At 43.6% G+C, this 27841-nt stretch overlaps 1 protein-coding gene across 3 annotated transcripts in view; it reads left to right on the forward strand.

Annotated features, from left to right (window-relative positions):
- Window positions 1-27841, forward strand: part of HOMEZ (homeobox and leucine zipper encoding) — a 76003-nt gene that overhangs the window by 32270 nt on the left and 15892 nt on the right. The window lies entirely within an intron of this gene.

A 27841-nucleotide genomic window follows, 5' to 3' on the forward strand; every position in this document is an offset into this window, starting at 1 on the left:
TAGTGGCCGGGAGCATCTCTGGACAGTGAAGATACTGATAGGACATTTTTCGGCGAGGCGGGGTCCCAGTAGTTCCACCCCACTAGCCAGATATAATGGAATGCCATAACCTTAAGATGTGACTGCATGCTGGGTGCGAGGGGTAGGGTCTCCTATAGATGTCCTTCATGGGCAGCTCTTCAGTGAAGTATTTCCTCTTATAGAGGGGTCCCACACTCTTACTGATCGTGTCCAAACGGCACTGATGCCATTAGCTTTTGTAGGGGCACACTCTTGTGACAAGGGATATGATAATAGTCCGTTATACATTTAGACTATGTTCACACTGATTCGTGATTTTAGAACAGAATGTTCTCCAAAATCGATAGAAAAACACGTTCTCTTAGACTACTCTTCCTATTCTTTGCCCTGTGAAAACTTGCCCGTAGTGCTTATGCTTTCCATGTAGAACAAGAGGCACCATGCCAATTCTTGAGGCTTTTCTGCTTAAAAATGCTCCAAACTTAACGTAAATTTTCAATCAGTTGAAATAGAATAAATGCCCCATACAAAAAATCCACGTCAAACACATTGTGAACATACCCTTTGTTAACTTCCAGGACTAACAGACGAAAGATACAATGTAGGTTGTATTCGATGAAATTCAGAAATCTCTTAAAAGCAGCAGGATTGGTCAGGCGAGCCGACAGGTTCCCTTTATCTCCGTCATGGAAATGTGCCCAAATGGACAAGCTTATCCAATAAGCAGACGTGCATGTACGCTCAGTAACAGGAAAGACTAGTGCATGCGTACCATATATATGTGTTCTCAATGGGGAGAGGGGGATAAGCCACTGCCAGACACCGGGGTAAGTGTTTAATCTGTGAGAATAAAGGAGTGTCAATCCCAACATTTTTGAGGGTATGTTTCCATAGTCAGGAAACCTTCAGGATTTGCTGCGGATTGGACGCTGCGTACATCTGCAGCGTCTAATCTGCAGCGTCCAGATGTTACAGCATAGTGGAGGGGATTTTATGAAATCCTGTCTCCACTATGGGCGCACAGAGAGAGAGAATTTTTCCCTGACTTGGAAAATGGTTCTGGGCATGCTTAGAATTAAATAACGTGATACGTCGCAGGATTCCTGTGTTTGACGGTCAGCGACGGATCCTGCGCCCATAGGCTTCCATTATAGCCAACGACGGGCAGCGCAGGACCCGTCTCTGAGCGATTTTCTGACGTGCAGAAAAAACGTTCCTCTGAATGTTTTCTCCACCCGACAGGCCGCTATTTTCCGACGGACGAAACGGATGGCCATCCGTCACAATCCATCGCTAATACAAGTCTATGGGAAAAAACAGGATCCTGCTGAAAAATTTGCAGGATCCTGTTTTTTCAAAACTCAACGGATTTCGATGGAAGGGAAAAGACTGAAGTGTGAAAGAGGCCTTATATAAAATGACTGGGACCCTCCCTCGATAGATGATGTCAGAGGAAGAAAAATGCTGAATTTCGGTGTGATCCTTTTGTTCCCTTGGGAGATACCCTGCTGCCAGAAGAGTGACAGTGTCTTACCCCCCACTGGTGAATAAAAACACATGCACATTCAGCTAGCCCAAGGGTATTGGGGGCAGGGGGAAGAAGAGATGGACGTTGCCTAAATGAGGTAGACTTAACACTTAAAGGTTTATGGGTGGCTTAATATGTGTAAGGCCTCATTCACACGTCCGTGTTTAAACACGTACTTGAAAAAATTGTTATCAGTGGTTTGCATCAGTGTGTCCGTATCCACCATCAGTGTGGTCCTCATTGTTTTTCTTGGAGAGATAACTAAATAAATAAATAAATAAAATACAAAACTTCTCCATATTTAAAGCACCACTCCAGCATTTTTTTTTATTATTGCACCGCTGGAGTGGTGCTTTAAATGTTATTCGCCTGTCTCATACTCTCCTGCCGCAACCATCATTGTTTTCCAGTGTCGCTCTTTGGTGAAAAGTGACCAGCTGGCAGCTCCAGTCTTTCATGGATGGTGCCGGGACGTTACTTTTTAATACATCTGACAGCCGCATTCTGGCTCTCATAGACTTGCATTGTGCATAGGCACAGGATGGCGTCGGTGAAGGGTGAAGCCATCGGAAGGAGAATATAAGAGAGAGGGTAGGAGGCTTACATTTAAAGCACCACTCCAGCGCTGAGAAACAACAATTTTGGAATGGTGCTTTTACCCCTTCACTCCCAGGCCATTATCTGTTTTTGCATTTCTGTTTTTTGCCAGAGCAGTAACTTTTTTTTTTTTTTATTTTCCATCAATATGGCCGTGTGAGGGCTTGTTTTACTTTTGAACAACACCATTTAAAACGAGGAAAAATTCAGTGTGGTGCAATTCCACAATAATGCTTTTTTTTTTTTTTTTTTTACCATGTTCACCAAATGCTAAAACTCACCTGCTATTCTGATTGCCCAGGTCATTACTAGTTTTTAGATACCAAACATGATAGGTTATTTTTTATTTAAGTGATGAAAAAAAAAGATTGCGTCATTTTCTGAGATCTGTAGCTTCTCCATTTTTCGGGATCTTGGGTTAGGTGAGGGATAATTGTTTGTGCGCCGAGCTGACGTTTTTATTGATACCATTTTGGTGCAGATACAATGTTTTGATTGCCCGTTACTGCATTTTAAGGCCACGTTCACACTTTGCGGCCTGCTCTGCGGGTTAATCCCGCAGTGGAATTGATAAATCTGCAGGGCAAAACCGCTGCGGTTATCCCTGCAGATTTATTGCGGTTTGTTCCGCGGTTTCCGCTGCGGGTTTCCGCCTATACTATTGATGCTGCATATGCAGCAATATGCAGCATCAATAGTAATGTAAAAAATAATAAAAATTGGTTATACTCACCCTCCGATGTCCGGATCTCCTCGGTGCTGCAGGCGGCTGTGCCGACAAGGACCTTCATGACGTCACGGTCATGTGACCGCGGCTTCATCACGGTCATGTGACCGCGACGTCACCACAGGTCCTGCTCGCACAGCAACTGAGACCGGACGCCGCGGGCAGCGCTGAGAGGTGAGTATAGCATCATTTTTTATTTTAATTCTTTTTTTTACACCAAAATATGGTTCCCAGGGCCTGGAGGAGAGTCTCCTCTCCTCCACCCCGGGTACCATCTGCACATTATCCGCTTAACTTCCCGCAACGTGGGCACAGCCCCATGCGGAAAGTGAGTGGATCAATGCATTTCTATGGCTGCAGAATCGCTGCGATTATGCACCAAGAAGTGACATGCTCCTTCTTTTTTCCGCAGAAAAGCCGCGCGGCTTTTTCCGCAGAAATCCGCAGCGTGGGCACAGCGGGTTTTGTTTTCCATAGGGTAACATTGTACTGTACCCTGCATGGAAAACTGCTGCGGATCCGCGGCAAAACCCGCAAAGTGTGAACGTAGCCTAACGCAATATTGCGGGACCAAAAAAAAGTGATTCTGACATTTTGATCCTTTTTTCTCATTACGCTGTTTACTGATCTAATTAATTTTAAATATTGATTGGGCGATTCTGAACGCGGTGATTCCTAATGTGTATTTTTTGGGGTTTATTTTGAATGGGGCAAATGGGTATTTAAACGTTAATATTTTTAAAAACTTTTTTTTACTTTACACTTGCTTCAATAGTCTCCATGGGAGACTAAAAGCCACGATCATCCGATCAACCGTGCTACACATAGCAGGACTTCAGCCCTGCTATGTGTACCTAAAATGATCACTTGCTATGAGTGCCGACCACTGGGCGTCACTCATAGCTATCCGGCTATGACAACCACGGGGGTCTCCTGCAGACCCCAGGTTGTTATGCCAACGCATCCGCGACCCATCGGAGCCCACATGAAAGTGGGAGATCTGACATGCTCCATACATGTACGGCGCATGTTGTGAATGGGTTAACACAGACACCATCAGTGTGTCATCTGTGTGCTGTCTATGGGCTAATCACTTCACGGACTTATAGACTTGTATTGTCCCTTGTCATCAATGCTGCTGGAAGAAAAACCATACATGTGAATAGCAGCATAGATTATAATGGATACATGTTCTAACTGTGAAAAAACAGATGTAACACGAATATCTAAGGGTATGTTTCCACGTTCAGTATTCGCTGCGGATTGGATGCTGTGTACAGCCGCAGCGTCCAATCCGCATCGGCCAGATGTTACAGCATGGTGGAGGGGATTTTATGAAATCCCATCTCCACTATGCATGCTGAGAAGCCTCTGGCTTCCCTGCGGAGACGCACATGTGGCGCGTGTTTCCAGACCGCAGCATGTCAATTTATCTTGTGGAGACGCTCAGTCTCCGCAAGATAAATTACACAGTCCAATGTATAGGGCGCGTGATAACACACGGTTCAATGAACACATCCAGAATCACCACGCGTACAAAAGCCAGCAGCAATTTGGACGGAGCTGCGTCCAAGCGCTGTCAATACTGACCGTGGAAACATACCGTAAATGAGGTCTAATGCCTGCAGTCATGTTCCCACATAGATATGTACTGTGGTTTATTTTGCTCTCCGTTGTGAAATAAATCAGATTGGTAGAGATAATGCAAAGCGATTTGCAGGAACCGTTCCAGCGGCCACATCAGTAATCTGTCCATCGGTTGAGAGCACTACTTGTGCTTGCAGGATGCGTTTTTTCTCCATTGACTTGCATTAGCGACGCAGTGCGACGCATTGCCACACGTCGCGTCGGACCGTCGCCACCAAAAAACGTTGCTTGTAACGTTTTTGGTGCGTCGTTCCCGTCTTTTCCGACCGCGCATGCGCGGCCGGAACTCCGCCCCCGCCTCCCCGCACCTCACAATGGGGCAGCGGATGCGTTGAAATACAGCATTCGCTGCCCCCGTTGTGCGGCGCATTCACTGCTAGCGTCGGTACATCGCAACGACGCAATTCGTCATGCGTTGTCCGACGCTAGTGTGAAAGTAGCCTTATTACTGATATTGCTGCTGTATCAGATTGTGGAATCACAATGCACCATATCTAATTTTAAAGATAGGGTAAGTAGGATGCATGCAGACGTAGGCGGAGCTGAAGGAAGAGGCGCGGCAGTGGGTGGGGCTTCACGGAGGAAGAAGGCTTTTGTCCGCAGCCCTGCCGAACGCTAGTGTGAAACTAAGGCTAGCATAATTACAGGGAGGTTCCACTACATTGGTAAATATCTTGGTGCCATACTGAGACCTTTCCCCAGTCATCACATTGGGTGTAGCCTGCTTACATTTTATTAGTGAAAACAGATGTCATAAACAAGTGACCTGTTCGAAAACCCCACCCCACATTAGCCAGTGCACAGCCCCACTAAACAGAGTAGCTCCCACTCTGCCAATGTAGGCCACACTAGTGATGCGTGCAGTAGCTTTGAGATCACCATTGCAACCTGTAAACAATCCCAGGAGCAATGGAAGAGCTGTACTTGAGGAGGGTGGGTTACTGATTTTTTTTTTTTATAATAACTACTGTAAGCTAAGTTATGTTCACATGTTGCATTTTTGCATCAGGGTCCCCTCCAGCTTTTTTTATGCAGATTAAAAGTTGCTTTTAACAGTACCAGCAAAAGCTATGATATTTCAGAAGTCTCATGCACACGAGAAAGTGCAATGAAAAAGTGAGAATGCACTGCAAAAAAAAAATAATAAAATAATGTGTTTGTATATATATGCACACCCTTAGGACTTGCACACATTAGCGTATAATATAGAGGAGTTCAATCTGAGAATGCGTTGCACTCTGACCAATGTTATACAATGATTTGGTGCTCTTCTGTGAGTTTTTTTTCTCAGCTTGTATCAAACTAAGAAAAAAATGGCAGCATTCTGCAATTTTTATTAGAATCTGATTGCACTCGCCAATACAAGTAAATTAGATCGCATTTTCCGATTTGTACACACACATCTCAAAGGAAACCTGATTATTCATCAGCAATGTACAGTAATTTCACAGACTGAACCATCAAACCATCAGAATAGAATAGATAGAAATGTCAGTGAGATATATAATCAGTGCTTTGCGTGTGTAGTTTTCTGTACTTGTATTTAGCTAATAAAAAAGTTCAAAAATGGATTGCAGTCCCTCTTATTTTTATATTTTTATTTTTTAAATAACCAGCTGAGGGAAAGCAAACAACTGTGAGCTGGTGTTGTTATTGTGGGAAGGGGCCAATATCCATGGAGCTTCCCAGCTTATTAATAACAGCTCACAGCTGTCTGTCTGCATAGCCTTTACTGGTTATTAAAAAGGGGACCCCCAAAAAATATTGTGGGGTCCCCCTAATTTGTAATAACCAGCAAAGGCTAAGCAGACAGCTGCAGGTTGATATTAATAGGCTGGAAAGGGGCTATGGATATTGGCCCCTACCCACATTAATAACACCAGCCCTCAGCCGCCCCAGAAATGGTGCATCCGTTAGATGCGCCATCGCTGACGCTTAGGCTATGTGCACACGTTGCGGTTTTTACCGCGGAACCGCAGCGTTTCTGCAGCTGCGGGTCCGCAGCAGTTTCCATTGTGTTTACAGTTACATGTAAACCTATGGAAACCGCAATCCGCTGTGCACATGCTGCGGGAAAAAACGCGCAGAAACGCAGCGGTTTACATTCCGCAGCGTGTCACTTCTTTGTGCAGAATCGTGGCGATTCTGCACACATAGGAATGCATTGATCCGCTTACTTCCCGCATGGGGCTATGCCCACGATGCAGGAAGTAAGCGGATCATGTGCAGATGGTACCCGGGGTGGAGGAGAGGAGACTCTCCTCCAGGCCCTGGGAACCATATTTGTGTAAAAAAAAAAAGAATTAAAATAAAAAATGATATACTCACCTCTCAGCGCTGCACGCGGCCGTCCGGTCGCAGGGTTGCTGTGCGAGCAGGGCCTGCGATGACGTCGCGGTCACATGACCGTGACGTCACGAAGGTCCTTCTTGCACAGTATCTTTGGAACCAGACCACCGGGTGCAGCACCGAGGAGATCGGGACGTCAGAGGGTGAGTATATAACCATTTGTTAATTATTTTTAACATTACTATTGATGCTGCATATGCAGCATCAATAGTAGGAGTAAACCCGCAGCGGAAACCGCAAGACAAACCGCGATAAATCTGCAGGGATAACCGCAGCAGTTTTGCCCTGCAGATTTATCAAATCCGCTGCGGGAGAACCTGCAGAGGACCCTCCCTACGTGTGCACATAGCCTTAAGGCCCCGTCTCACATAGCGAGATCGCTAGCGAGATCGCTGCTGAGTCACAAGTCACGACCTCCATAGCGATCTCGCTATGTGTGACACGTACCAGCGATCAGGCCCCTGCTGCGAGATCGCTGGTCGTGTCAGAATGGCCTGGACCTTTTTTTGGTCGTTGAGGCCCCGCTGACATCGCTGAATCGGTGTGTGTGACACCGATCCAGCGATGTCTTCACTGGTAACCAGGGTAAACATCGGGTTACTAAGCGCAGGGCCGCGCTTAGTAAGCCGATGTTTACCCTGGTTACCAAAAAAAACAAACAGTACATACTCGCCTTTCGGTGTCCAGGTCCCTTGCCGTCTGCTTCCTGCTCTCACTGACTCCCGGCCGTACAGTGAGAAGTGAGAGCACAGCAGTGACGTCACCGCTGCGCTCTCACTGTACGGCGGCTCAGTCAGAGCAGGAAGCAGACGGCAAGGGACCTGGACACCGAAAGGCGAGTATTTACTGTTTGTTTTTTTTGGTAACCAGGGTAAACATCGGGTTACTAAGCGCGGCCCTGCGCTTAGTAACCCGATGTTTACCCTGGTTACCCGGGTGCTGCAGGGGGACTTCGGCATCGTTGAAGACAGTTTCAACGATGCCGAAGTCGTTCCCCTGATCGTTGGTCGCTGGGGAGAGCGGTCTGTGTGACAGCTCCCCAGCGACCACACAGCGACTTACCAACGATCACGGCCAGGTCATATCGCTGGTCGTGATCGTTGGTAAATCGCTTAGTGAGACGGGGCCTTAAGCCTCAGCCCTTCCCAATTTCCCTGGTACGGTGGCAATCAAGGTAATGGGTTTTGGGGTTGATGTCTGCTGACATCAAGCCCAGGGGTTAGTAATGGAGATGGGTCTGCGAGACACCCCCACTACTAACCTCGTAGGCAAAAAGATATAAACACACAAATACTAAAATCCTTTAATTGTAAAAAGCACTCCCGACAATTACCCTCTTTTTCCCATTTATTTGCAAAAAAAAAAAAAAAACAACAATCCTGGGTCTGCTGTAATTCCATAATAAGGACATCCCACGTCATTTTTGATTTGTAGAAATTATGGGTGACATTAAAGGTGGAAGAAGTTCTGAAATGATTCTTCTTGTTACATGACAAAAAAATGGGCATTTTAACAGGTTTGTGTAGACTTTTTATATCTTGTACATGAAGTGGTGCTTGAAACTTTGACTCCTTCAGAATATTCCATATTTTTGCATGATATTGACCTAAAATTGCATTAGACTTTCACACACGTACATTGTAGTGCCCAGAATGTTATGCCCAGCTTGTTCTTCTGGAGACATGTACCCATAAATTAAGCAGGCTCTCATTGCTACAGAAATACCAAACATGTGAATGCTAAATGTGGTTTAGGCACACTGTGGGCCTCGGAAGGGAGAAGATTTGGGAGTGCATTCGCACTAGTTTTTGCATCGCCATATTTTGAGCTATAATTTTTCCATTTTTCAGCTGATAGGCTCATTTGAGGGCTTGATTTTTGCAGGACAGATTGATGCTTTTATTGGTACCATTTTCGGGAACATGACATTTTTTGATGGCTTTCTATTCTGATTATTGTAAGGCAAAATGAACAAAAACCAGCAAATCAGGAATTTCTTTTTGGGGAGGGGTGGGGGGGTGATGGTTATACCGTTCCGTGTGTGGTAAAATTGATAAGGCAGTTTTATTTTACCGGTCAGTACGATTATAGCGATACCTCATCTATCTTTTTTTTTTTTTCTTTTTTTTACGTTTTGGTGCTTTTCTACAATAAAAACTATTTTATAGAAAAAATAATTATTTTTGCATTGCTTTATTCTGAGCATTACAACATTTTTATTTTACCGCTGATGGAGCTGTGTGGTGGCTTGTTTTTCCCAGGACAAAATGTTGTTTTCAGCGGTACCATGTTTATTTATATCAGTCTTTTTGATCGTGGTTTAGTCCTTTTGTTAAGCGGCATAATAAGCATTGTTTTTTACCATTTTTTTAGCGAAATGCTTCCTCACCCGCCAAAAGAAATTCAGCAAATTCTCCGCTCCCAAATCCAAATGCCCCCTCCCTTCTGAGCCCCCATAGGTGTACCTAAATCACATATTGTGTCCACGTTTGGCATTTGTGAAGCGATGAGAGCCCGCTTAACTTATGGGTGCGTGCCTCCAGAAGCGCTGGCTGGGCATAGCGTACTGGTGACTGCAACTTACTGGTCACTACAGTATACTGGTCATTACAACAGCAGTTTGCAATTTTCATTCTGCAATATTCATTGCTGCTTGTTTCTGGAAAATACCCATAGAGTCAAAATCGTGACTACACTTGTAGATAAATTTCCCAAGGGGTATAATTTCCAAATTCTGGTCACTTGAGGGGGGATTCTGTTTTTCTAGCAATCAGTGGCTCTTTATATAGAGTCCGCAATATGTTCTAGGAAAATCTGCACTCCAGGAGGCAAATAGTACTCTGTTCCTCCCGAGTCTCTCCGTATGGCTAAGCAATGCTGTACAGCCGCTTATGGGGTATTGCCACGTTCAGTAGAAATTCTGGGACAAATTTTGTCATTTTTACCCACTTCTTCTGTGAAAATGTAAAATTTGGGGCTAAAACAAAATTTTGGTGGTTAAAAATGTCATTATTTTGTTTTCACTGCCCAATGGTATAAAATACTGTGACACAGCTATGGTATCAATGTGATCATTGTACCCATAGATTAATTCATTGGGGAGTGTAGTTTGTAAAATGAGGTCACATATAGGGGGTTTCTGTTGTTCTGGCATCTCTGGAGCTCAGCCACTGTGACATGGCATCCTCAAACCATTCCAGCAAAATCTGAACTCCAATATGGCGCCTCTTCTTTTCTGAGCTTTGCACTGTGCCTCAAAAGTAGTATTACCCACATGGGGTATCGGCATATGTAGGAGAAGTTGCACAACAAATTGTATTGTACAATTTCTCCTGTTACCCTTATGAAAATGCAATATTTTGTGCTAAAAACATAATTCTGGGGAAAATTTGATTTTTAAATTTTTTATTTTTATTTTTACGGCTCAACGTTATAAATTTCTGTGAAGCAGAATGTGCCCATTACACATCAAGATCAGGTCCCTGAGGGGTCTAGTTTTCAAAATGGTGTCACTTGTGGGGGATTTTCACTGTTTAGGCACATCAGGGGCTCTCCAAGCACGACATGTCGTCTGCTAATGGTTCCAGTAAATTTTGCATTCAAAAAGTCAAATGGTACTCCTTCCCTTCCGAGCTCTGCCGTGTGTCCCAACAGTGGGTTTCTCCCTCATATGGGGTATTGGCATTCTCTGGAGAAATTTCACAACAAATTTTGGGATCCTCTTTTTTTCTGTTACCCTTGTAAAAATAAAAAAAATTGGATTTGAAGTCAATTTTTTGTGAAAAAGTTATTTATTTTTTTAAAATTCCTGTGAAGCACCTGAAGGGTTAATAAACTTCTTGAATGTGGTTATGAGCACTTTGAGGGGTGCAGTTTTTTAGAATGGTGTAACTTTTGGGTATTTCTTTCATATAAACCCCTCAAAGTGACTTCAAATGTGAAGTGGTCCCTAAAAAAATGGTTTTGGAAATTTTGTTGGAAAAATGAAAAATCGCTGGTCAACTTTTAACCCTTATAACTTCCATATAAGAAAAAAAAAATTGTTTCCAAAATTGTGCTGCTAGACATGTGGGAAATGTTATTTACCTATTTTGTGTGACGTAACTCTGTAAATTAAGGGCATGAAAATTCAAAGTTTGAAAATTGAGAAATGTTTAAAATTTTTGACAAATTTCCATTTCATTTTTTTCACAAATAAATGCAAGTCGTTCCAAAGAAATGTTACCACTATCATGAAGTGCAATATGTCATGAAAAAAACTTATCAGAATCACCGGGAACCGTTTAAGCGTTCTAGAGTTATAACTAGTGATTAGCGAGTGTACTCCTTGCTCTTGTTTTCGGAGCACGCTCGGGTGGTCTAGTATTTCGACGTGCTTGGAGATTTAGTTTTTGTCAAATCAGCTGCATGATTTACAGCTGCTAGCCAGCCGGAATACATGTGGGGGTTGCGTGGTTGCTAGGGAATCCCCACATGTATTCAAGCTGTCTAGCAGCCATAAATCATGCAGCTGCATCAACAAATACTAAATCTCTGCGCACTCACAAATACTCCGAAAACCTGAGCAACGAGTATACTCGCTCATCACTAGTTATAACCTCATAAAGGGACGGTGGTCAGAATTGCAGAAATTGGCCCAGTCATTAACGTGCAAACCACCCTTGGGGGGTAATGGGGTTAAAAAAAATTGATATAAAAACCTTATTTAAACAATGGATCATTTAGTGATTACACATTCCCTTTAGGGTATGTTCACACGCTCAGTATTAGCAGCCGAAAACTCTGCTGCAAATACTGGTGTTGGAGGGAGACATGGTGTGTAACATATGTCCTTTTTATGCACGATTTCCCATTAGTTGGAATGAGAGTGAAACGCTGAAAGAATTGACACGCTGCAGATTTGAAACTGATTCAAATCTTCAAGGAAAAAATACCCTACATTTATAAGCCCAGTAAAAGGCAGTCTTTCGTAAACAAAACAAGTCCACATTTGGTTTTCCATGTATTTGTACTTTTTTTTTTTTTTATTAAATGCGCTATGTGGATAATGTGGTCATTATCCCTTTTTAGGATGGACAGAGGGGTGTTGGGCTTTCTTGAAAGATCACAATGGTTAATCCCATTCATTTGAAAGAAGAGGTCAGGAAACAAAGGATTTTTGCAGAATTGGGGGTGGACACCAGAGGTGGAGTTAACCCTTTGTTCTCTCACCATTGACCTACAAGAAGACGCAGTACACTCCTCTAGTATACTTTTATACATCTCCCTCCTGACTGTCGAGTAATAGAAATCTAAGGAGTATGTACAGTAATAGGTACATACTTGATGAATGTTATTGCTTTTGATATCGCAGTACTGGTAGTCAGATCATCTGGAACTGGTAAGTCTGGAGATGCATGCAAAAATGAAATCTACAGAAAGTGCTGGCACTGTTAAGATACTAAGTGAGCACATGGCATCCCTGCTTTGATCTATGGTAAAATGCAGCTTACATATGTCTGAATTGTAAAACTTTTGTGTTCACCATCTGCATAAAAGACTTTTGTCATTGAGATGAAAATGTGACATGCTTTTAAAGGCGATAAAAAATAAATTAAAAAAACAGTTGATGTTTGGAGTTGCCAGATCTGAGATATTAAAGTCTCCTTTTTTAATATTTAGTGGGTGTATTTCTAGAGTCTCAATCTTTTTCTGATGTTGTTAGTGTAGATGATATGTTGTTACCTTATATGAATAGTTAAAAAAAATACAGATTTTTTTTTTAAATAGGCTCACAATTAGTCAAACATTTTGATAGTCATTTTAAAAAGTTCCTAAAATTATATGATCATAAACAGGATTTAAGCTGGCTATACACTAAAGATTTTGGATTGTTGACGGGGCCATTTGACTATTTTTGCCAACTGTTGGTGCCCTTTCTTGACTGGAACGTTTGAGGCCAATTAACAGTGGAAAAGTTGGTTCACCATTGTTGGAGTTTTTGGGCTGTTGATGGGTGTAGTGTGACCCAGAGAAGGCCACAATTCAGCACAATTATCAAAACGATAACTTTAAGGTACAATTAGACGGTGCCGCCAAAGGTTTGCTCACCTAGGTTTAGCTATAAGCACCTTATGTTTACAAATTAAATCTTAAACATACCTCAGCAGATAGTCTTCAGATGTAACTGGTTGATGGACACATTGGGATTTATACGGTGGTGAAATAAGCTGGAGCTGTTTAATTTTTTACAGGCAAAATACTTCTCCTTTGCACTAGTTTTTGTACATAGAAATAAAATGCTAAATAGAATGAAAGCAATTTCAGATAAGATTTCATGGAGATTTACCCGTATAATGTCATAGGAGCATGTTATTAGGCTCATAAGGATGCTTAATTTCATGTGTTAGTGCAATGTGTGTGTGTGTGTGTGTGTGTGTGTGTGTGTGTGTGTGTGTGTGTTAAAAAGAAAAAAAAAAAATAGTTCAGTACCATTACTGTTTTTTTTTCTTTTTCTCATAAATCTTGCTATTATGTACCTCTCAATACATACATTGTTATTTTACGAGTATTACCTTTTTATCCTCTAGCAGCACGTTCTCATGGCTGGCTCCAGCTTTGATGGGGTTAGTAGACAACTTCCTTTCTACTGGCTTCCTGTCTTAACTACAAGTTCCATCATGCAGTTCTGTGGCCTGTCACTCCCACTCAAAACCCCATCTACACCCCTCCCTGCTGTCCTTCCTCTAGCTTCAATCTGCTACATCTTAGGGCTCGTTCACACGTCCTGATATTTCCAGTACTGGAAAAAACAGTGTCGGAGATATGTATACGTGTGTTTCATATGTGTGGCAACCGTGTGCCACATCAGTATCACACATACTGGTGCCTGTGAAAAGCCAGCACAGTCTGTTCTGTTCTCAGGTGCTGAAGACAGTTCACATCATTGCCCCCTGCCCTCCCTGCGATCAGCAAAAGCAGGGGACAACGTTGGGAATTGTAGTCAGCCCCCACTGTCTACATCGAGTGTATAATGAAGAATAAAATAAAAAATAACAACATACTAATCCCCTGAAGCCATTGTACTCTGTAAACAAACAAAAATAACAAAACAATATCCCTCACCTGCCTGAAGTTGAAAGAATCCACAGTATCCCACAGCGTACTCCATCTGTGTGACATTTGTTGATTATGGTGTGGGACTCTCTGGATTCTTTCAACTTCGATTAGGTGAGGAATATTGTTGCTTTTTATTTTTGTTTTAAGGGGACAGTGGCTTCAGGGATTAAGTGTTAAGGTGAGTCTTTCTTATTTTATTCTTCATTTTACACTCGATGTAGACAGTGGGGGCTGACTACTACTCAACATTGTACCCTACTCATGCTGATCTCAGTTCTCTTCATTTTCCTATCGCCACGACAGCACCCCTACGAGAGAGGGGATCCGCCCACCTTCCGGACAGGAACCTACAGGATTTAAAGGGGCGGTCCCCCTCACCACTCCAGTTTGGGTTCCTGTCCGGACGGCGGGAGCCTGCAGAAATAAATCCTACCCGGGTCCGCCATGCCTCTGTGCGGTGTCCGTAGCGAACGACAGAATCGGGGGCCCGGAAGCAGCGTCGGGGGTGTCCTGCTTGCAGACCCCCCCTCGTCTGACCACACGGAGCACGTTCCAGGGGTCGGGCAGTGCCAGGACGGTCCACAGTGCAGGCGCGGTGTTCAGCGCTCACACCGGCGCAGGTGAACCCGGAAGTAGTTCTCACACTTCCGGGGTAAGCTGGAGGAGGAGCGCTGCAGCATTTCAAAAGAGCGGCGGCTGTACAGGAAAGCGTGCAGCAATGTCTTCAGTAGGAGACACCGAGCACCCTCAAGGAGAGGGACCGGAGCAGCGCAGCAAGAGCGGTAGCCGTTCTAGAAGCAGCAGCAGCGTGTGAGCGCCCCAGCGTCACAAGTGGATCGTTCTCCTCCAAAACCGGTATTCACAGATTCAGCCTCATGGTGAGTGTTATCAATGCTCCTGGTGCTGATATGGTCTGTTATTTTGTGCTTTGTTTTAGGGGAAAAAATCATCTAAATCTAAGCGATGTGCGTTATGCATGACCCCAATGCCTGACAGTTATACTAAAAGGCTTTGTCAGGTGTGCATCTGTCAGACCTTAGAAGAGGAGGCTCCCCTTCGTTCGTCAGACCTTAGAGAGGTCATCAGGGAAGAAATAAACTATTCCCTTAGAACCAGCCGCCATGGGAGGTTAAGCAGGGACATATCTCCAGGATCTAGTCCGTCCCTGTAGGAAGGTGAATGTTCCCGCTCCTTGTCACCATCCTCCTCAGAGGAAGAAGGAAGGCCATGTTTTTCGGTTGATAACATGGATATATTGGTTAGAGGAGTCCGAGCAACTATGGGGGTTACTGACAGCAGGGAACCGAAATCTGCACAAGACTTAATGTTTGCGGGCTTGTGCCAGAGGAGTCGTAAGTCATTCCCGGTCGTGGATACAGTGAAGACCCTTATAAAACGGGAATGGGATAAACAAGATAAAGGTTTCCTTCCGTCGTCAGCAAAAAGAAGGTATCCCTTTGACGATGATGATCTGTCGGTATGGATGAAGGTCCCAAAAGTGGATGCAGCGGTGGCCTCTTCATCTAAAGCCGGAGCCTTACCTCTTGAGGATGTTGGCCTTCTGAAAGATCCGTCTGATGGGAAAGCGGACATGTTTTTGAAGAAGGTGTGGGAGTCGTCTGCTGGTGCTTTCAAACCGGCAATCTCCAGTACTTGTACGGCTAGATCTGTCATGGTTTGGATAACCCAGCTGGAGGAACAGCTGAAATCCAAAGTGCCCAGAGACAAAATACTAAACTCCCTATCGCAAATACGGGAAGGAGTGGCGTATTTAGCGGACGCATCGGTGGATTCGCTGAAGTTAGCAGCCAGATCAGCAGGTCTTTCAAACGCCGCTCGACGAGCCCTATGGCTTAAGACCTGGAAGGGAGATGCCCAGGCGAGAGCAAAACTGTGTACGATTCCATGTAGGGGTGAGTACCTGTTTGGCCCGGTATTGGATGACATTCTAGCTAAGGCTGAAGATAGGAAAAAGGGCTTTCCTAAAGTGTTTAATCCTACCTTTAGGAATACCTTCAGGAGGCGCTTCCAATACCGAAGACCTTATCAGAACCGAGACTGGGAATCAACAGACCCGAAGAAAAAAGGTTCGGACTCTAATGCCCCATCATCTTCATCAAGAAGAAGAAGAAATTACCGTTAATAGTGACCTCCCAGTAGGGGGCAGGCTAAAACACTACTATGCTCAGTGGGCCAAAATATCATCGAGTAACTGGGTTTTGGGCATAATTAAATCGGGGTTAAAATTAGAGTTTCGGGAAAAACCTTCAAATTTTTATATATTAACTACCCCTGATTCCTTAGACCAACAAAAGGCCCTTGAAAAGGAAGTTCAGATGTTAAGACAGAAGAAAGTTATACTAGAGGTTCCAAAACAACAACAGGGGAAGGGGTTCTATTCCCCTTTATTTTTAATTCCCAAACCGGATGGTTCCTTTCGAACCATCATAAATTTACGGAAATTGAACAAGCATCTACAATATCATGCTTTTAAAATGGAATCTATTAAAACAGCGACTAAACTTCTCTTTCCCAGATGTTATATGACAGTCCTGGATTTAAAGGATGCGTATTATCATCTGCCCATTCATCAGGAGCATCAACAATTCCTTAGAATGGCGGTGCGTTTAAACGACCAGGTCAGACATTTTCAGTTTGCTGCAATGCCATTTGGTCTATCTATGGCACCGAGAGTGTTCACTAAGGTCATTTCGGAGGTAATGGCCTATGTCAGAGAACACGATACGTTAGTTGTACCCTACTTGGATGACTTCCTAGTAGTGGGGAATTCGTTTTCTCAGTGTAAGAATCGCCTAAATCATGTAATATCTTCCTTACAGGACTTAGGTTGGCTAGTCAACCTGGAAAAATCAAAGTTGGTTCCATCATCGACTCAGACTTTCCTAGGTATTCTGCTAAATTCGGAAGAGCAACTATGTTTCCTTCCGGAAGAGAAAAAGCAGAAGATTGTGCACAAAGTCAGTACTGTAACAAAAAGGCCAGATCTGACTTTGAGAGACGCTATGTCCCTTCTGGGATCCTTGACATCGTGCATACCGGCCGTCCAGTGGGCTCAGTTCCACACTCGAGTGTTGCAAGCCCAGGTCTTGGTTGCAGAAAAGAGTCTTCAAGGACAATTAGGCAAGAGACTCAGGCTATCCACTGCCACTCTAGACAGTCTGAGATGGTGGCTAGACATGGAACATTTAGGAAAAGGAGTAAGCTGGAATATAATACCAGACAACACGGTCACAACCGATGCCAGCCCGATAGGATGGGGAGCTCACATAGGAGATATTTGGGCTCAGGGGCAATGGTCTCTCTTAGAGGCTCAAGAGTCCTCGAATTGGAAAGAGCTTATGGCAGTCAAAAAGGCCCTACTCAGGTTGCTACCATCTCTGCTGGATTCACATGTAAGAGTCCAGTCAGACAACACAACAGTAGTGGCGTATCTCAACCGTCAAGGGGGTACAAGATCAAAATCCCTAATGAACACCGCCTCAGACATTCTCAACATAGCCGAAGCTCATTTTCGTTCTCTATCGGCTGTTCACATTCGGGGAGAGCTCAACACAGAAGCAGATTACCTCAGCCGTCACTCTCTAAGTCAAGGAGAATGGGTTCTAAATCGGCGGGTGTTCAAACAGATAGTAGATCTTTGGGGGTTGCCCGTCATAGACCTATTCGCAACGAGAGAGAACAGACAGACCAGGAAATTTGCTTCGCTTCAGTTGGCAGACAAACCCTGTGTGATAGACTCCCTTCAGATGCACTGGGATTTCCCTCTAGGGTATGCATTTCCCCCAATGTGTCTGATCCCTATAGTCCTCAGAAAGATCAGGGAGGAGAGGGCGAGAGTGATCTTGATTGCCCCCTTTTGGCCCAGGAGGGCATGGTTCTCGTTACTCAGAACAATGTCTGTGACCGATCCCTGGGTATTGCCAGTCACTCCGGAGCTTCTTTCTCAGGGTCCATTCCATTACCCCAATGTGGAATCCCTACATCTGACGGCGTGGAATTTGAGAGGGAGTTATTAAGGAGAAGAGGGTTTTCAGAGGCTCTCATTTCTACTCTGTTAAACAGCCGGAAAGAAGTTACTACTAAGATCTATGCTAAGACTTGGAAAAAATTCCTTGCCTTCTACCAACATCCCTTTTCAGGCAAGGTTCCAATTCTGGCTATTCTGGAATTCTTACAGAAAGGCCGAGAATTGGGCTTGGCAGTAAATACCCTTAGAGTCCAAATTTCAGCTCTGGGGGCATTATATAGCAGTGATGTGGCAGGGAACAGATGGGTATCCAGATTTATTAAGGCCACTGAACATTCTAATCCAGTGTATGTGCCCAGTCTGCCACCATGGGATTTAAGTTTAGTTTTGGATGCCTTAACTGAACCCCCCTTTGAGCCTATTGATTCAGTCTCCATTAAATATTTAACTTTAAAAACCGCCCTCCTAGTGGCCCTAACTTCTGCTAGGAGAGTGAGTGATTTGCAGGCTTTATCGGTAGATCCCCCTTATTTAATGGTCTTTCAGGATAGGATCGTGTTAAAACCAGATCCAGCATATCTACCAAAAGTAGCTTCCAAGTTTCATAGAAGCCAAGAGATAGTTTTACCATCATTTTGTGACAATCCAGTTTCAGCTGAAGAGCAGAAATGCCATATGCTAGACGTTAGAAGAACGCTGTTAGAATACCTCCACAAAACAGAGCCAGGGAGGCAGAGTAGGGCTCTGTTTGTTTCCTTTCAGAACCCGAGAAAGAGGGCGAGTGTAACAAAAGCGTCGATCGCCAGATGGATAAGAGATGCCATATATCTTGCTTATATTGCCAAAGGCCAAACACCACCAGATGGCATCAGAGCCCACTCTACTCGAGCCATGGCCTCATCCTGGGCGGAGAGAGCAGACGTCTCCATAGACGTAATATGTAAGGCGGCAACGTGGTCATCTCCTTCCACCTTTTATAGACATTACCATCTTGACCTGTCAGAGGCCAATTTAACTTTTGGCCGTTCAGTACTTAGTACTGTAGTCCCTCCCAGGTGATTGATCTTTGAAAATCTCTCGTAGGGGTGCTGTCGTGGCGATAGGAAAACCGGTTTTTACGTACCGGTAATAGGATTTTACAGAGCCACGACAGCACCCGCACATTCCCCCCCGTAGTTAATCACTGGTTTCCTGCACTCTATTGAAGGTGTGCTGTTAATTATCACTCTTTTAGAGGTGATGGTATTTAGTAATGTTTAAGTATATATGTTTATGTACTAACTCAATGGGCGGTGTCCCTTATACTCTGAAACACAAACTGGAGTGGTGAGGGGGACCGCCCCTTTAAATCCTGTAGGTTCCTGTCCGGAAGGTGGGCGGATCCCCTCTCTCGTAGGGGTGCTGTCGTGGCTCCGTAAAATCCTATTACCGGTACGTAAAAACCGGTTTTCCCCTGCTCGCACTATCTTTAGCACCCGGTGCTGAGGATCAGCGCAAACAGTACGACTAATACCTAGGTGCCGGTACGTGTCATCCATGTGTCATCAGTGTACACGTGTGGCGGACGTTTAGCAGCCCGTGCTGCTGTTTAAAAAACGGACATGTCAGCGTGTTTTGCCCACAGACACACGGTCCATGGAAATACACTGACGTGTGCAGACCCATTCACTTAAATGGGTCTAGGTGTGCAAGTGTCTCCGATATGTGTGAAAACGGTCACTGACATGTGAAGGAGGCCTAATTGTGAGATCACATCAGTGTTCATCTACCCTACTTTTCCTTTTTCTTTCTGTCTCCCACAACTACCTTCTTCTTCTTCTTCTTCTTCCTCCTGTATATGTGTAATATTTTTGAGTTTTAATTAGTAAAATTGTAATAAAAACAATTAAACATCAAACACCAGCACGAAGCTTTGCACAATCATAGGAATAAACCTATTAGCTATTCCTCTTTCTGTTACATTTCATAGTCTGTTTATTTTAGCATACCTGTATAATGTAGAAAGATCTCTCTACATATGTCTCCATAGTGTGGTGTGTGTGTATGTATGTATGTATATATATATATATATATATATATATATATATATATATATATATATATATATATATATATATATATATATATATATATATATACAGTACATGTGTGCGTATATGTCTTTCTGCATAAACGTGAGTGTATATTGTATGTGTGAGATATATACAGTATATAGATACTCTTGAGGGGCACCACACATGTTGGCATTAGATACATGGTCCGTTATGTTAGTGTAGGTCTCCTTCAGAGTATTACAGTGACATAGCAGAGCTGAATCAGTGATTATTCTGCTGAGCTCTAAACACCTGCGTTGACAGCAGATGGGAGCGGTAATCAGAAGCTTGGTACTGTATTACTACTGTCAGACTGTGAATGCTGCTCATTGCCACCAATACTCGCCTCGTCCTGGACCTCCCTTCACTACTCGCACTGTTGGCGGTGATGGGGAAAGTGAAGCTCACAGCATAGCTGCAGGCTTCAATCAAATGGCATTGATCTCCTCTGACAGCTGTGATCTACCTGCTTGTTGTGCGCAGCACCATTCTTCGTGTGCACAGAACAGTAACAGACCACTCCTGCTGGCTGATTCAGCTGTCTCTGCTGTCGTCACGTCGACAGTGTAGTGGTTTCTTATCCGCTCTGTTGACAAGGCGTGTCTGCTGAGGTCATTCTGATTGACAGCCGGATCCCCACTGGGACCTAATTGGGGGAGTCAGGTGTCAATCAGAATTTAGTCAAGCCCTGTCAACAGGGCGAAAAAGAAGCCACTGCTTTGTCGACGTAACGTCAGCAGAGGCAACTGGCAGGAGCAGTCAGTGACCGGTTTGTAGATGAAGAATGGTGCTTAGGCATTTGGAAAAGAAAAAAGTCCCAAATATCCTCTTTACTAAATAAACGGCTAAAGTAGTGGATTTAATTTTGTATTAAAAATAATTGATTATTTAATTAATAATCATTAATGCAAAAATAAAAATCATAGAATGTTAGAGATGAAAGGGACCTCCAGGGTTATGGTGTCCAACCCCCTGCTCAATGCAGTATTCACTAAGCCATCTCAGACAGATGTCTCTCCAGCCTCTGAAGACTTACATTGAAGGAGAACTCACCACCTCTCATGGCAGCCTGTTCCACTCGTTGATCACCCTCACTGTAAAGAAGTTTTTTCTAATATGTAATCTGTATCTTCTCACTTTCAGTTTCATTTCTTCTCATGTTTCCCATGTGCAAATGGGAATAATGATCATCCCTCTACACTGATATCCCTTCAGATATTTGTAGACAGCTATTAAGGCCGGTTTCATACTAGCTTTTGTCTGCAGCGTAGGGCTGCGTACTTCTTTCCTTTAGATCCGCATACAGCCACATCCGTCCTGCGTACTTATATTTAACATAGTGTACATAGGGACATGCGTGGACATGTGTTTGCGGATGCGTCCCCATGCGTCGTTTTGACGTGCCCGCCGAATGCAACATGCAGGACGGATGCTGATGTATGCAGATCTGAAGGAAAGAAGTACGCAGCCCTATGCTGCGGACACGAACGCTAGTGTGAAACTGGCCTTAGGGTATGTTTCCACGTTCAGGAAACGCTGCGTATTTGACGCTGCGTAGAGCTGCAGCGTCAAACACGGAGCGTCCAGATGTTACAGCATAGTGGAGGGGATTTCATGAAATCCCGTCTCCACTATGCATTAAAAGACGCATGCGGCAGACCTGCGGAAATGGACATGTGGCGCATCTTTTAAGAACGCAGCATGTCCTTATATTGCAGAAACAACGCAAGGACAACGCAGGTGATCTGCCAGTGACCTCAGGTGCAGATTTGGTCAGGATTTTACTTGCATAAAATCCTGACCAAATCCTGATGCAATCCTGAACGTGGACACATACCCTAAGTCTCCTCTTAGTCTTTTTTTGCAAGCTAAACATTCACGGATCTTTTAACCGTTCCTCATAGGACATTCTTTGAAGTGTTCTTAAAGGGAATCTGACACCCCAAAAATCGTATATGAGATAAGGCCACCGACATCAGGGGCTTATCTACAGCATTTTGTAATGCTGTAGATAAGCCCCCGATGTATCCTGAAAGGTAAGAAAAACAGGTTATATTATACTCACCCAGGGGCGATCCCGATTCATTTCGGGTCAGATGGGAGTCGCAGTCTGGGTCCGGCACCTCCTATCTTCATACGATGACGTCCTCTTCTTGTCTTCCTGCCGCGGCTCCGGTGTACTTTGTCTGCCCTGTTGAGGACAGAGCAAAATACTGCAGTGCGCAGGTGCCGGGTCTCTCTGACCTTTCCCAGTGCCCTCAACAGGACAGACAAAGTGCGCCGGAGCCACGGCAGGAAGACAAGAAGAGGACGTCATCGTATAAAGATGGGAGGCGCCGGACCACGACGCCCATTGGACCCGACCACCCCTGGGTGAGTATAATGTAACCTGAAAGGTAGCAGGTTACATCGGGGGCTTATCTACAGCATTACAGAATGCTGTAGATGAGCCCCTGGTGCCGGTGGCCTTAGCTCATATACAATTTTTGGGGTGATAGATTCCCTTTAAGATCCTGGTAGCTCTTCTGTGAACTTGCTTCAGTTTTTCAATGTCTTTTTTAAAATGTGGTGCCCAGAACTGGACACAGTATTCCAGATGAGGTTTGACCAAGGATGAGTAGAGGGGGAGAATTACTTCACGTGATCTAGACTCTATGCTTCTCTTAATACAGCATAGAACGGTGTTTGCCTTTTCTGCTGCTGCATCATACTGTTGACTCCTGTGCAGTCTGTGATCTATTAGTATACCCAATTCTTTTTCACATGTGCTGTTGCTTATTTCTATTCCTCACATTCTGTAGATGTAATTTTTGTTTTTCTTGCCCAGATTTAGAATCTTGCATTTCTCTTAAATACCATTCTGTTAGGCTACTTTCACACTAGCGTCGTACAACGCACGACGAATTGCGTCGTTGCGACGTACCGACGCAAGCAGTGAAAGCGCCGCACAACAGGGGCAGCGGATGCTGTTTTTCAACGCATCCGCTGCCCCATTGTGATGTGCCGGGAGGCGGGGGTGGAGTTCAGGCCGCGCATGCGCGGTCGGAAAAGATGGTCATGACGCACCAAAAAACGTTACATGTAACGTTTTTTGGTGGCGACGGTCCGACGCAACACGACGCAACCGTCGCACGATGGTTGCGACGTGTGGCAATGCGTCGCTAATGCAAGTCTATGGAGGAAAAACGCATCCTGCAAGCACTTTTGCAGGATGCATTTTTTTCTACAAAACGACGCATAGCGACGTGAAGTACACGACGCTAGTGTGAAAGTAGCCTTAAGGTACCTTCACACATAACGATTTCGTTAACGATATCGTTGCAACGTCACGCTTTTGGTGACGTAGCAACGATCCCGCTTAACGATCTCGTTATGTGTGACAGCGACCAATGATCAGGCCCCTGCTGGGAGATCGTTGGTCGTAGGGAATGATCAGGACCTTTTTTTGGTCGCTGATCACCCGCTGTCATCGCTGGATCGGTGTGTGAAGCCGATCCAGCGACGTGTTCACTTGTAACCAGGGTAAATATCGGGTTACTAAGCACAGGGCCGCGCTTAGTAACCCGATATTTACCCTGGTTACCATTTGTAAAAGTTAAAAAAAAAAAAAACAGTACATACTCACATTCCGATGTTTGTCACGTCCCCCGCCGTCAGCTTCCCTGCACTGACTGTCAGCGCCGGCCGTAAAGCAGAGCACAGCGGTGACGTCACTGCTGTGCTCTGCTTTACGGCCGGTGCTGACAGTCAGTGCAGGAAGCTGACGGCGGGGGACGTGACAGACATCGGAATGTGAGTATACTGTTTTTTTTGTTTTTTTTTTAACTTTTACAGTGGTAACCAGGGTAAATATCGGGTTACTAAGCGCCAGGGTGGATTGATTTAAATCACGCCGATTTAAATCATGATTTAAATCACGATTTAAATCAAAAGATTTTTTTCTATTTAAATCGGATCGATTTAAATCATGATTTTAATCATGATTTAAATCACTGATTTAAATCAAAAGGTTTTTTTTAATATAAATCACGATTAAAATGAGAAGTGAGAGCAGTGCGCATGTGCGCCCATAGTTACACGGACGAAACTAGGGGCAACGATCTAACGCCAGGGTGAGGGGGGGACCCCAAAGTAAGTAAAAATCTTTTTTGTTTTACTATATGGCAATAGGTAGGTGTTTAAAAGCAGCATGTCTTAATTGTATAAACTATTAATAGCCTCCACATTTTGTTCATACTGCCCCTTTAATTCCACACTTCTAGCTTGGTTTCACTTTTGGTTTAGTTTCTTTTTCCATTCAGTTGACATGCCCAAACTTGTTGGATAGTCAGCATCCTACAGAAACCTCTGGAAGAGCATGGCATTGTGAATGTTACACATATACAGCCTTTATTCTACTGAGTTAAACAACTCAGCTTTATCTCATGATGGAAGAACCTTTGGATGGTAAAATATTTTCCTCAAAAAGCAGTTTATTGAAAAAAATCCGATTTAAATCAAAAAAATCTGATTTAAATCAAAAAAATCCGATTTTTTTGATTTTTTTAAAAAAACATTGATTTTTATCCACCCTGCTAAGCGCTGACACAGAACAGAGCCTTGTGGTACCCCACTTGAAATACTCTTCCAATTGGATGTGCAACCATTTATGTATTTATGTGCAACTCCTTATGTACAATCACTGAGCCAGTTATAAATCCACCTAACCGTAGCCTTGTCAATCCCTTGGTCATTTTTTCAATAAGGATAGTATGAGATACTTTATGAAATGCTTTGCTGAAGTTGCGATACACCATATCGACTGCATTTCCCTGATCCACCCAGTCAGTGATTCCATCATAGCTGGAAATTAGATTAGTCTTACATGACTTGTTTGCTACAAACCCATGGTGGCTCTGGTTACTGTATTCTTATCTTATTCTTAAAAGTGCCATATTTTTATGGACTGTCCTAGAATCTCTGGACTGTTGGCAATCCTGTATGCCAGGCGGAGGAGGGTGGCCGCATGATACAGCCCATAGGGACTGCAGGCTGCACTTTGCCCTGGTCTGATTTATGTATGTATGTAGATGTACACTCATCTTTGTACTACAGATTTGAGTTACTGCAAATTATGTCCATCTCCTTGGCTAAAAATACTCATAAAAATTGCTAAGAGGAGTATATTTATCCCTCTGTAAAATACGTAGTACGATCACTGCCAGAGCCTGTCTTATAGATCACTAGCGGCACTGGTAGTCATACCTTCGGCAACTGAGGTCCCTTGAAAAAAGGCTAGGATATACAGAGAAACACTGCTGGGACCTTTGGCACCTAATTGGTTGCATAAGACAGTATCATGTTTTGGCATTTTGTTTTTTTTGTTTTTTTTTTAAGGCACCACTTTTTTTTTTTCTTTATTTTCCTCCAGAACTGGAGTTGTGCTACAAACATAAGGTGTTCAATCGTAGTTTAACCCCTTTACCCCCAAGGGTGGTTTGCACGTTAATGACCAGGCCAATTTTTACAATTCTGACCACTGTCCCTTTATGAGGTTATAACTCTGGAACGCTTCAACGTATCCCTGTGTTTCTGACATTGTTTTCTCGTGACATATTGTACTTCATGATAGTGGTAAAATTTCTTTGATATTACCTGCGTTTATTTGTGAAAAAAAACCCCAAATTTTGAAAATTTTGCAATTTTCCAACTTTGAATTTTTATGCAATTAAATCACAGAGATGTCACACAAAATACTTAAAAGGTAACATTTCCCGCATGTCTACTTTACATCAGCACAATTTTGGAACCAACATTTTTTTTTGTTAGGGAGTTATAAGGGTTAAAAATTGACCAGCTATTTCTCATTTTTACAACACCATTTTTTTTTTTTTAGGGACCACATCTCATTTGAAGTCATTTTGAGGGGTCTATATGATAGAAAATAACCAAGTGTGACACCATTCTAAAAACTGCACCCCTCAAGGTGCTCAAAACCACATTCAAGAAGTTTATTAACCCTTCAGGTGTTTCACAGGAATTTTGTAATGTTTAAATAAAAATGAACATTTAACTTTTTTTCACAAAAAATTAACTTCAGCTCCAATTTGTTTTATTTTACCAAGGGTAACAGGAGAAAATAGACCCCAAAAGTTGTTGTAGAATTTGTCCTGAGTACGCCGATACCCCATATGTGGAGGTACTGTTTGGGCGCATGGCAGAGCTCGGAAGTGAAGGCGCGCCATTTGACTTTTCACTGCAAAATTGACTGGAATTGAGATGGGGCGCCATGTTGCGTTTGGAGAGCCCCTGATGTGCCTAAACATTGAAACCCCCCACAAGTGACACCATTTTGGAAAGACCCACTAAGCAACTTATCTAGATGTGTGGTGAGCACTTTGACCCATTAAGTGATTCACAGAAGTTTATAATGCAGAGCCGTAAAAATAAAAAATCAAATTTTTTCACAAAAATGATATTTTCGTCGCCAATTATTTATTTTCCCATGGGTAAGAGAAGCCAAAAGAATGTACTTTTTTTTTTTTTTTCCTTTCTGATTTTCTCCGCTGACCTGCAGTACGTTTTTCGAATCCGCATCATGCTAACTTCTATTGTGAATATGCCGAGTTTTCTGTGTGGATTTTTCCCATAGACTTGCATTAGATACAGAAGATCCACAGGTAAAAAACACATGCATTTTTAGTGAGTTTCCGCAGTCGAAATGCATCAAAAACACATGTAATTCCCAACAAAGTCTAGCAATAAAGTTTTGTCAAAGCCAGTTACCAGGAAGTTTCAAAAACAAAGCCACTTTATTTAAAGCATGACATACCAAAAAGAGACAAGCGTAAAGTAAAAAAAAAAAAAAAAAAAAAATCACCTCATTTTGCTGCTATAAACTGCAGCCTCCACCGTTAGGGGCTTATCTACAGCATTCTATAATGCTGCAGATAAGCCCCCATCTAACCTGAAAGATAAGAAAAACAAGTTAGATTATTTTGACCAGGGGGGCGGTCTGGTGCGGTCCAGCGCCTCCCATCTTCATACGAATACGATGTTGTCATCCTCCTTGCTTCTGTCGCGGCTCCTGCGCAGGTGTAATTCTCTGCCTTGTTGAGGGCAGAGCAAAGTACTGCAGTGCACAGGCGCCGGGAAAGGTCAGAGGCCCAGCACCTGCCAAATCAGTACGCCTGCGCAGGAGCCGCAACAGAAGCAAGGAAGAGGACGTCATCACATGAAGATGGGAGGACCCGGACCTGCAACACCCATTGGAGCAGACCGCACCAGACCGCCCCTCCAGGTGAGTATAATCTAACTTGTTTTTCTTATCTTTCAGGTTACATCGGGGGCTTATCTACAGCATTACAGAATGCTGTAGATAAGTCTCTAATGGCTGTTGCCGCAGTTTATAGCGGCAAAATGAGGTGACAGATTCCCTTTAATAAAGATTTTTAAAAGATATACAGTACAGACCAAAAGTTTGGACACACCTTCTCATTTAAAGATGTTTCTGTATTTTCATGACTATGAAAATTGTACATTCACACTGAAGGCATCAAAACTATGAATTAACACGTGGAATTATATACTTAACAAAAAAGTGTGAAACAACTGAAATTACTTATATTCTAGGTTCTTCAAAGTAGCCACCTTTTGCTTTGATGACTGCTTTGCACACTCTTGGCATTCTCTTGATGAGCTTCAAGAGGTAGTCACCGGGAATGGTCTTCCAACAATCTTGAAGGAGTTCCTAGAGATGCTTAGCACTTGTTGGCCCTTTTGCCTTCACTCTGCGGTCCAGCTCACCCCAAACC

This window comes from Ranitomeya variabilis, chromosome 1 (genome assembly GCF_051348905.1).
Source record: "Ranitomeya variabilis isolate aRanVar5 chromosome 1, aRanVar5.hap1, whole genome shotgun sequence".
Lineage (NCBI taxonomy): Eukaryota > Metazoa > Chordata > Amphibia > Anura > Dendrobatidae > Ranitomeya > Ranitomeya variabilis.